General features: G+C 38.2%; 1 pseudogene; it reads right to left on the bottom strand.

Moving 5' to 3' along the window:
- Positions 1-7,555: 7,555 nt before the first annotated feature.
- Positions 7,556-8,498, bottom strand: LOC104047949 (taste receptor type 2 member 40-like; annotated as a pseudogene).
- Between the last annotated feature and the right edge of the window lie 2,089 nt (positions 8,499-10,587).

Raw genomic sequence — 10,587 nt, 5'->3', positions numbered from 1 at the left:
TCAGACCCAGTTGGCAACTAAACACCACGCAGCCGCTCGCTCGCTCCCCCCAGCCCTGTGGGACGGGGGAGAGAATCGGAAGAGCAAAAGCAAATAAAAAAATATGTGGGTTGAGATAAGAACAGTTTAACAATCAAAATAAAATAATTATAATAATTATAATAATAACAATAATGATAATATCATAAAAAGGAAAAGGGAAAAAGGAAAAAAAACCACAAACAGTGCAACCTCTCACCACCCGCCGACTGACACTGCCCGTCCCCGAGCCGCGATTGCTGCCTCCCTCCGCCGGCCAGCTCCTCCCTGGTAACATACTGGGCATGACATTACATGGTATGGAATATCCCTTTGGCCAGTTTGAATCTGCTTTTTTGGCTGTGCCCTCTCCCCTCCCCTCCCGGCTTCTTGTGCCCCCGGCAGAGCACGGGAAGCTGGAAAAGTCCTTGACTAGTACAAGCCCTGCCCAGCAACAACCAAAACATCGGCGTGTTATCGACATTGTTTTCATACTAAGTGCAAATCACAGCACTGTGCCAGCTGCGGTGAAGAAAATTAACTCTATCCCAGCTAAAACCATGACAACAGGGATTTCCTGCACTAGGATGACTGAAAGAAAGATGTAAAAATCTGAATCAATGATTCATTTTAGATTTGTTACAAGCTGAGTATAGAGCATTCAAAGAAGCAGCAATGACCTCTAATGACAATGCAGGTAACCTTGGAGATTCAGCTGCTGCAGTTGAATAACAGCAGTATGATCTTAAATAGAAAACTAGGAACATACAAGGAAAGGGGAAAAGCCAGAAACTGGATTATATTTACATGCACATGTGTCCTAGAATTGCTGGAGTTGAAAGCTTTGTTTCTCCTCCTTCTGGTAAGTTTGAGGACAGAGATAATTAACTGAGCAGGTGACATCAAAATGGAATGATGAAAGGGAATAACATCTCAGTGTTCAGCAGAATGATATGGAGAGCTGAGAAACCTCAGCATCTGCCACCCTGAAGTCTGTGAGATGATTCGTTACTGAAATAAAAAAATAAAAGTTAAAATAAGCCAAAGTATAATGAGAAGAAATGACAGAAGAGACCAGCAAAGCTCCCAGGAGTAATCCGGTAATCATCCAAGGGGTCTCAGTTTTGCTCAGAACAGCAGTTTGGAGCTAGAGATGTTCACACAGGTGAAGATTTTCAAACAGAGGGTGAACCAAAGACTGTTAAGCACCTCGTCCCTTAACCTGGTAATGCATGCAGGCTATTTTCTACAGTCATCAAGAAAAACAAGGTGTTTCTGAAAGCTTCCACAGGGCCAGCCTGAGATTTTAACCTTTTCCCACTAACTCTGGAAAGCAAATCAAGTCACCTCCATGCCAATGAGATGCAGTAGGCCAAGGGACTGGGACAAAAGGGAAGTTTTAATAGGTTTCTGAGTTCTCACCCACTTTCAAAAAGCTGAACTCTCTTTTGAGAAAATTTGCATCAGAACTGATTTTTGGAATAATCACAGATGTTGTAGTAAATACCAGGAGACAGGAGACCTAAGAACTTAGCTCATCACAGCTTCAGGGAATGTGAGCCAAGAGATATTACGTCTCAGCATATCTTTTGCAGGGGATACTTTTAGGGAAATTTCTCTCTGTTCCTCTCACCTGAACAGAGCCATGGCTCAAGAAAAATGCACAAGCTCATGCAGTCATAAAAAAAGAATGAAAAAGGAGACTGGCTGCAGCTGTGGTCCAAATAATTAGGAATTAAAGGAAGTTTTTATATTACATCTCCATTCTTACTGAGCTTAGCTGAGAGATAGGTACCTAATTATTCAGCAGGGACTGGTATGTTGCCCTACATGTCCAACAGCACTACTTCAGATTCCCAGAGGAAGCCCTGAGTATCTCAGGCTGGAGAAACATTTTTTTGTCCATTGACACTCAAATTATACTTATATGGCATGTTAGGGGGCTGCATCTCTGTTGGCTGAAGACTTGTATAAAAGTTCATGATGTATTTCTTATGGTTTACTAAATGAGGTCAACAAATACCTATTCACAATTCCTGTTAGACATCTCTCTTGGGGACTCAGAAGTTCCTCAGAAAAAAAGATGGTTTCCTTCTGTTCTGACAGTGAAAGTTAATTATAATAGATAGGCTCCTTTTCTTTAAAAGAGTGAGCAAGTCTATAAATACCTACTTTCTTCTGATGTTTCTCAGGATGCAAGTATTTAAAATAATTTTAGTCTTAAACATGCATCTTATACAGTGTTTAAATAATCTTCTGCATTGCTGTTTCCATACATGCAGTTACATTTTATTTTCTCTCTTCATTTCTTATCTTAATCCTAGGTAATGAAAATATTTGAATGGTCACCTCTTCTCTGGAAGGGAAACAAACAGTGTAATCATAGAAACCAACAAGAATGTTTGAGGGACTAACAGGTGAGGATTAAAATTGAAGAGGAGGGAGAAAGGAAAAAGAATTTAAGAACAATCTTAAAGGAGACAGGGAAAAATGAGAAAGAAAATAGGAAGACAACAGATGGTAAAAGAAAAATGGATCCACATATGGGGTAAGAGAAGGCAAGTGATGGGGAAAGGACAGCAAAGCAGAACTGACTGAAGTGGGATTTGAAAAGGAAACTTCAGAAATCTCAAAATCTCAGAATGTGGGCTTTTTTTTTTTTAAACACCTTCACAAGGAAAGGGAGGAATTTTGTTTGCAATGTTTTCACAAAAGACAAGGTATAAATCTGTCAAAACAAAAAAGCTGTCTTGAAATGTGTGCTTATTACATTGCTTGATATGTTATAAGCTTGATTGAATAATTGGTTGAATAATGCTTGGTTTCATTAATATACATTTGCAATAAAAGCAACAATAGCAGCAAAACTAGTCAACAATTTCAGAGGAAGTGTTAAGAAAGAGGGGTGAAAAATGAAAAATTAAAGATTTTTTTTTAGAAAGGAAAAAGGACAGACTGAAAGAGAGGGAAAAAATAAAAGAAGAGATAAAGTTAGGAAAAAATGAAATGCAAATATAACACTGGGGCAGAGGGGAGGGAGACGATGGAAGAGGATAAAAAATCTAGTCAAATCACTTACCAATCCATTTTTCAATTTACAGATTCGCTCATCCATCTTAATCTCATCACAATATCATATCTGAGTGACTAAAGGCCAGAAGAGGTTTAATTTCACCCCTCCTCCCCAACAGGCAACCAAGAGATGATGATATCATGTCATTATTCCTGTTTAAGAATTTGCCTCTGCTTTTCCTGTGATAGCTAGAAAACTGAGCTGCAACGGAGCATTCAGCGCATGGGTCCCGCTTCAGCAATATCAGCTTTTGGAAGGGTGCACCATTGCCCTGGGTTGTTTACCTGCACTGTGAAAAGATACCAGCCAAAGTAGATGGCATGGATCTGTGCTACTTCTCCTCTCTTCTCTCCCTGCTCAGAAGCCCACATAAATCACACTGTAGACACCATCTCTACTACTGCTTTGTTTTCTGATAAGAAAATATTGTCCCTTGTCCTGTCACACGCAGATAGGCTGAATACTAGCGTGGCCTCTCAGGATGGAATGAGCAGTTTTAGGAATAAGACAAGACTCTCTGACCTCTGAAATGCGTATAAGTATCAGGAATTCTCATTTTAAGAGTGCCCATGCTCTTTGCCATCATACCTGGACCAATAATTGATATTCATTTTTATTGCTTTGGCCAGCATAAAGATTTTTGAGTCATTGCAAAAGCAATGGGAAGCATTGGGAAGGAGGAATAGTAGTTTAAAAGCAATGAAATGTTCAGCTAAAAAGTGGTATTAACATGCAGCTAATATATTTTTTTGATATTCACAGACAGTCAAAACCAGTTGCACATTCATTCAGAAACCAAACTTCTTTGTTTGTTTGTTTGTTTTTTAATAACCCTTAAGTTCCATGTTTCTATGAAGGGTTTGTCTGACAGATTCACGAACAGAATTACTGATACACCTAACTAAGCTCCAATGACCTCCCATACAGATGTCCTCAAATGAGAAACAAACGGGATAAGAAATATTGAGGGGAAGAGGGATTAGCTTTGAGAAGTATTCCGTAACATTGAAGAAACTGTCCTTGTAATAGTAATGAAATGAAGGCTGAACATTACGATAGGGAAGACAATAAATAAATAGAGATAAAACTAATCCCAGGTTATAATCCTATTATCAACTCTTCCAGAAGGTAGAACTTTTCTCCAGACCTTGCAGAAAGGTGGGAAGTCATACTTCAAGAAAAGATAGTTACAGTGTGGCATCTTCATTGACACTTATTTTATTTTTGAGGTTAACTGAAATTAATCAGAATAAATTAGCACCGTGGTGTCGTCAGATGCAAAGGAGGTCAAAGACTTCATGATCACTGCTAGAAAACTGGCGACGGAGAAAATAAGAGCTTTAGTGGCATTTATAAGGACATCTGTTCTGGGATCCTTGGAGCTGGCAGTGCTGCCTTGTGTATCTCTGCAGAGAGGTAATTAGCACCACAAAGGACACCAAAATAGCCAAAAGAAAAAGGAAGACTCCATGGTTAGCAGAAGAGAGATATTAATATTAGAGATATCTGAATTCATATCCACTACCCAGCTGCTGATTTGGTCAGGTACAGGCAGTTATTAATCCAGGCAAAAGGAAAGACATGACAAAGCAGGCCAGCAGCTGAAACCCAGAACGTCTGTGGTAGCTCTCCTTTCTGATTCACATGCTGGGACACTGGTAGGGAGAAATTTGCCAGCTACTGAGATTGCAATCAGAAGTCCCTTAATTTCTGCACAGCAAAGTACTGCTTTTTCTGGAAAGAGAACTGTGATGAATTCTGACCTAGAAAAGCAAGTGCTATGGCAGCAAAAAAAAAAAAAAAAAAATGTTGGAGGAGAGAAGGCTTGGTTTTCACATAGTCTGAACAACTGCACTAATCACCTTTTTCATCATCCTTACAATGATCTTGGTGCTGCCATAGCTACTGGCCTCATATGAACTACAGATAATATTTTCCCTATTTTCCCATTCATGTTGTCTACATTTTGTGCAACCTGCAAAATTCCAGGGAAACGGGCTGGTGAACTGAGTCTTATTTTTATTCACCATATAAACACTTCTTAGTCAATGAAAACTCAACAAAGTTCTTTCTATTTTTTTTTTTTTTTTGCAAAAAATAGTAATTGGAAGAACATTCATAAGATTTATTTATCTGCTTTCTGGGATAAACTAGATACAGAAACAAGCCTGCTATAATTTGGTGCATGATATTTCATTGTAAAAGCATAATCCGAAAGCTTTTTTAAAATGTGCAAGAAAAAGAAGGCTAGATCTGCAGAGGACACAGATAATGATTTTAAGAAGGGAAAGGTTGAAATCCAAAGAGCAGGGCAAGATCAGAAAATAAATGGGAAAATGTATCTACTGTGGAAGAAGACATGAAAATAAATTGAAGCTTGGGGGAAAGATGGGAAGGGAAAGGACAAGACTAATAATTTATTTACCAATTCAGTCATTTAAAATTCTAATTTATGTACCTATCTATCCCACTCTATGCTGTGTGTAACAAAACTTTCATCAATACAATATAAAGACATCAAGTGCTTGAGCTTTGTCCTCCTCTCCCCTGGAAGCACTGAAGGATATTTTATTAATCATTGCACCTGCTTCAGATCTCCCCCTCCTGAAGATGAGGCAGCAGTGAAAAAGCTGAGCAGGGGTCATTATTCTCATACTTGGCTCTGAACCATTTCCTTCAGACTGCCACCAGAAATGGGTTTGGAGACACCTGAACAGAAGTGAGCTCTATGGGGAAATTAATTTTACCAGAGCTTCTTGATCAGATTAAAATAAACCGAATGCTATTACTGGCCTGTCTCCCTCCCAAAAAAGAACCCCAAACAAACCCAAAACAACCAAATAATCCCTCGTTTCTTTCAGGAGGCTTTCTTTTAATAACGTTGCCAGCTGGAAAAAGAACCAAAAGATCTATCGCTGCGTGACTTTTCTAATCTTGGTCCACGTCGGCAGGGCATGCAGCTGCAGAGCAGGGTGGTGCTGCAGCGTGAGCAGAGCAGTTCCCATCTGCTTCCCTGCAGGACTACGCAGGCAGGGCTCTCGAGGGACTTCTGGATCTCTCCTGGTGTAGCATGCACCGCACTGGACGTTATGGTAGTCTTAGTTTTACAGTACGCTGTACTGTGCCTCCAAATGCTGCGTTGATGTGTTTAATCATCCTCCTTTCCTGCTATGCAGTTGGTCCCCACTGTTTACACATGCTAATAATCATCTCACTTCCTATTAGTGCATTCATTTATGCCTCCTATTAACATATATTTCATTGGAAACAGTATTTTAAGATAGCCGTTAAAAACATTATATTCTTTCTTATCTAATATCATTAAATAGCGATTTCAAAGCATCTTGCTCCAATGTTTCAAACAATGAAGCTGATACACTCCAAGACTAATCACCCTCTTTATTAGTTTTATAGATGAGACTAAAACTTTCACCACAGTTATTTATAATTTAGCATTATCTAAATGCCTGCAGAGATGATATACAGCATAAAAATACTTGAGTGAGCTGAGCTGAGAATTTCAGGGTAGAATCACCTAAATCATTATTTGATAAAACACGACAGGATTTGTTGAGGAACATATTTCATCAATGGCATGTGAAACTTCATAGTAACATAAAATATTAAAAGAGAACAGCCTTAGAAACAACTCAAAACTGCTCAAACCAACAGCAAATCATGTAAAAAGGCAAATTTGTGATCAGAATGGTCAACTCAAGAAGATTTTCTGAAGTGGACAGGTAGATCCATGTACCTACATCTGTTTACATTGCAATCACCACCCTAGCAATCCACTTTAAAGGAAATAGATGAGCATAATATATGTTTTGAAGAAAAGGAACCATTTAAAAGAGGTATTTAATCACTAAATTGCTGTATATGTACTGGAATCCTAACACAAATAAACCTGATTCAGGATGTAATTTGATTACATTAATTGGCTATATGCTTCCATATCTTAATTTTCCCTCAGGTTATCTTTCACCCAGTTTTTCATATTTAGAAGCATATTCTGTTTGTGTGTCACACTAGATATGGCTGGTACAGCGTGTGTTTCATCCAGTTTTAAGCTTCTCAGGTGAAAGATCCTCTAGCAGAGAACTGATATTTGTGAGCTCTGTAAATTTTGTCTCTCTTTTAGCCCCATTTTCTTCAATTCAAAAATATCATAAAACAGTCAGTGTTAAACTGAGAATCTGAAAACACAAAGCATCCTGTACTTGATTTATTTTTTGTTTCCTTTCAGTGCATTCTTATTCTTATGCTTTATTAAATAAGATTGAGAGAGCAAGAGTGGTTTAGAAAAGAAGGTAAAAATGCATGTTATTTCAGATGTTCTGAAATGTTAAGGAGGTCTAATCACAGAAAATTCTGAAAGATTAAAGTTACTATGAAAGAGATGATGAAAGTAAATGCATAGAAGTCTTGATTCCAGATCTGTTACTTGAGAGCGTTCCTCTTATGCTATAATATGAGGCATAGAGTCATATTTTCCAAATGACACCTAAGATGCTGGCAAAGCATTCTGAATGCCAGTTCCAGTTTTGAATTGACTATGATCAAGATAAAAAGAGTGTATGGAAGGATATGCCCCAGCTACAGCTAGGGTTACTGCAACTTTCACATCATCTTTACTTTGAGAAGTTGACAGTATCAACAGAATTTGAGCTACAAAACTGGAAAGATACAGGATCAAGAAAGAAATAATGGATTTAATGGCAGTTTGGTGAACATCTGTGAAAGGATCCCTGAAAGTAACTACATAATGTTGCATCTGCTTTGTGTGTTTCCACAGAGAAGTGATTATTAGGGCTGAGATTACCACTGATAGTACCAGAGGAAAAAACAACAACCTACAAAGTCAAGAAGAAGCAGGTAGTGATGCAAACTGCCCCAGTCAGTGATATGTGCTGTGCTATTTTCTCTACAGCTCCCCCTTATGCTACAGAGGTAAGTGCTGGGTGAAATCCGTAGTAAAGGAAGTTGCAGGAGAGATCACCAGCGATCCTAGAAGCAAACATGGGATGATCCCAGCTGTTCTGACCTTGATTTGCAGCAACAGCCATTGGGTGATGTTGATCATTTTTACACAGTGGAGTGCATAGAGTCAGGTACTGAACTACAAACTGGCACGGTTTACAAACGTCTGTAGAGCACCAAAAACTTTGTACACAGAAGCCAACCTAAACACATCCACAAAGTAGAGTCTGTGAAGGTGTATCACTATAGTTACCTGCAAGATAAATCTTGATGTGCTTAGAGAGATCAGAATCATACCAGCAGACAAAATTATTTTGCTTTTGATCCAGTTAATGATATTAACAGCTGTAATAAATCCATTTCCAATAAATCAAATAACTCCAATAGCTACAATACTTATTGAAATGATAATAACTGGTGGCAACATCTTGCTGCTTTGGTCACCTCTGCCTGATCAGCTTGTAGAGCTGTGCAAGAAGTTCAGTAGGCTTGCTGGTACCTGAGTAGCTCTAGCCCCGGTTTGCTCACCTTACATAGGAAAAAAAGATATCTGGAAATGATAGTGGAAAATGATTGTTGATGTTCTTCCTGAACATGCAAACCAGAGAAGGATTTAATAATTAATTATAAACTTCTATATGCATAAGATTTGCCTATGCTTTTCCCTTGGGATGTGGGATAGCCAGCTATATTAATCTCCCCATCTTTTGTCAAATTGTTTATATTCCTGCCTAGAATGACAGAAAGGTCTGTGGTTCTCTGGTTACAGCTGTGCTTGACAATGTAGAAGGGGATGCATCATGCAACCCAACACAGCCAACAGCATGTATATTATCATAACTACTATCTTCCACACTGCTTTGAAGGTCTATCAATTATAACTAGACCAATTAGTTGCAACCATTTTAACATTGAGAAAACTGTATAGCCTCCAGCTCTATTTTAGGGGAGCACTGCAGAAAGCAAAGCTGCGTTTACCCAAGGTTTATTGCTCCATATAGCTGGCTACCTCTGATATGTTAGATCTAGTGCTGGTCACGTATATGGGATTGAAAGATGACAGTAACCACTTGTGTAATGGGAAGAGCAGTGACAACGGGCTAGTGAAGCAGAGCAGTCGATCTAGCAGAACCCTGTTAAAAGTCCCACCTTCTCCTGCTGCTTTCACTGTCCTGGCCTCTATCCCACCTGCACCCTCCAAAAAAGTTTCTTCCTCTAGACTGTAGATCTAGACCTGATGGAGTGAAAGTCTGTCGTCGATCTTCATACCTATGTCAGCTTTGGCTAGATGCTGTAATGAGCATAGCAGTCCAGAGCAGTGGGTGGGGGTCATTAATCTGCATCCTGCATTAGTCCTAATTTATAAAGAAATATGTCCGGATTTACAGAACCATGTGCTCTCACCTTCTCAACCCCTGGTGCATTAATGCAATCTGTGAATACAGTATTCGAACATTAATAGTATCAAAATATTTTTTTTTAATTAAAGAATTATGAAACAAAAAGTGAAGACTGACAACAGGATAAGAAGCATCTGAGATCATTTGGCCACTGGAAAAAGACTGCAAGTTTTTTGGGAGTTAAACATTTATTACTTTTGTGGGAAGCTTGACATATACTTCTGGAGTCCATTTCTCAACAGGGTAAAATGACTAAAACTAAAAGGTAGACAAAATTCTAATCTGATTGTAGTAAAATTTACCAACTCAATTTACTATTTACCGTTAAATCCAGGCTATAAAGTTTTGTTCAATTGTTCAGCAGAGAAAAAGCTAACTCAAATTAATATAAGGACATTTCTTCATTAACTTTGTGAAATGAAAAGGTGAATTTAAAATCTTCATAGCTATTTTTTCCATCAATACTTTATTCAAATTAAATTTACATTTCAGTTTAGGTTCTAGTAATCAGAAGGACTATTAGCTTGTTTTCTTAAAAAGTGTTTTCTTAAGTAGTGGAAAAGTCACATCTTACTAAGGAGAAAAAAAAGATAAAGGAAGTGTAACTCAATGCCTGCAGTGTATTTTAAAGCTATATGCATAAAGCTTCCTGTACACAGAGCGTGCATTACATAATTACAGTAATCAGTTACCTCAAAAATGTAGTCATTAATTTACTTGAGGGAACATGACAATAACACTTTATTTTTATGCACTTATAAAAAACAGCACTGCAATTATTAAGTAGAAGAAACTGCAAAGGAAGATACAATCTAGAAAAATGCATGACTAAATGGATTCTTAGCTGTTCCAACAAGCAGTTACAAAGTTCTATTCTATCTTCATATATACTATAAAAAATGACAATGTTAAAGAAAACCATATCTAATCTTTACGTATTCATTTAATTTTCCTCTATGCAAGGCCAAAAATGGGAATAACTTCTTGAGACCCAAAAGAACATTCCTGCCTTGTGGACTCCCAAGAGTCCACAGAAAGAGGAGGTCATCACACAGCCCTGGTGGTATTTGAGTCTGCATGACTCAGGTAAACCAAATACCTTGTCCCTCAGTGCTC

Source organism: Phalacrocorax carbo, chromosome 1 (genome assembly GCF_963921805.1).
Source record: "Phalacrocorax carbo chromosome 1, bPhaCar2.1, whole genome shotgun sequence".
NCBI classification, from domain to species: Eukaryota; Metazoa; Chordata; class Aves; order Suliformes; family Phalacrocoracidae; genus Phalacrocorax; species Phalacrocorax carbo.
The sequence above is the reverse complement of the archived record's forward strand: the minus strand, read 5'-3'. Positions and strand labels throughout refer to the sequence as shown.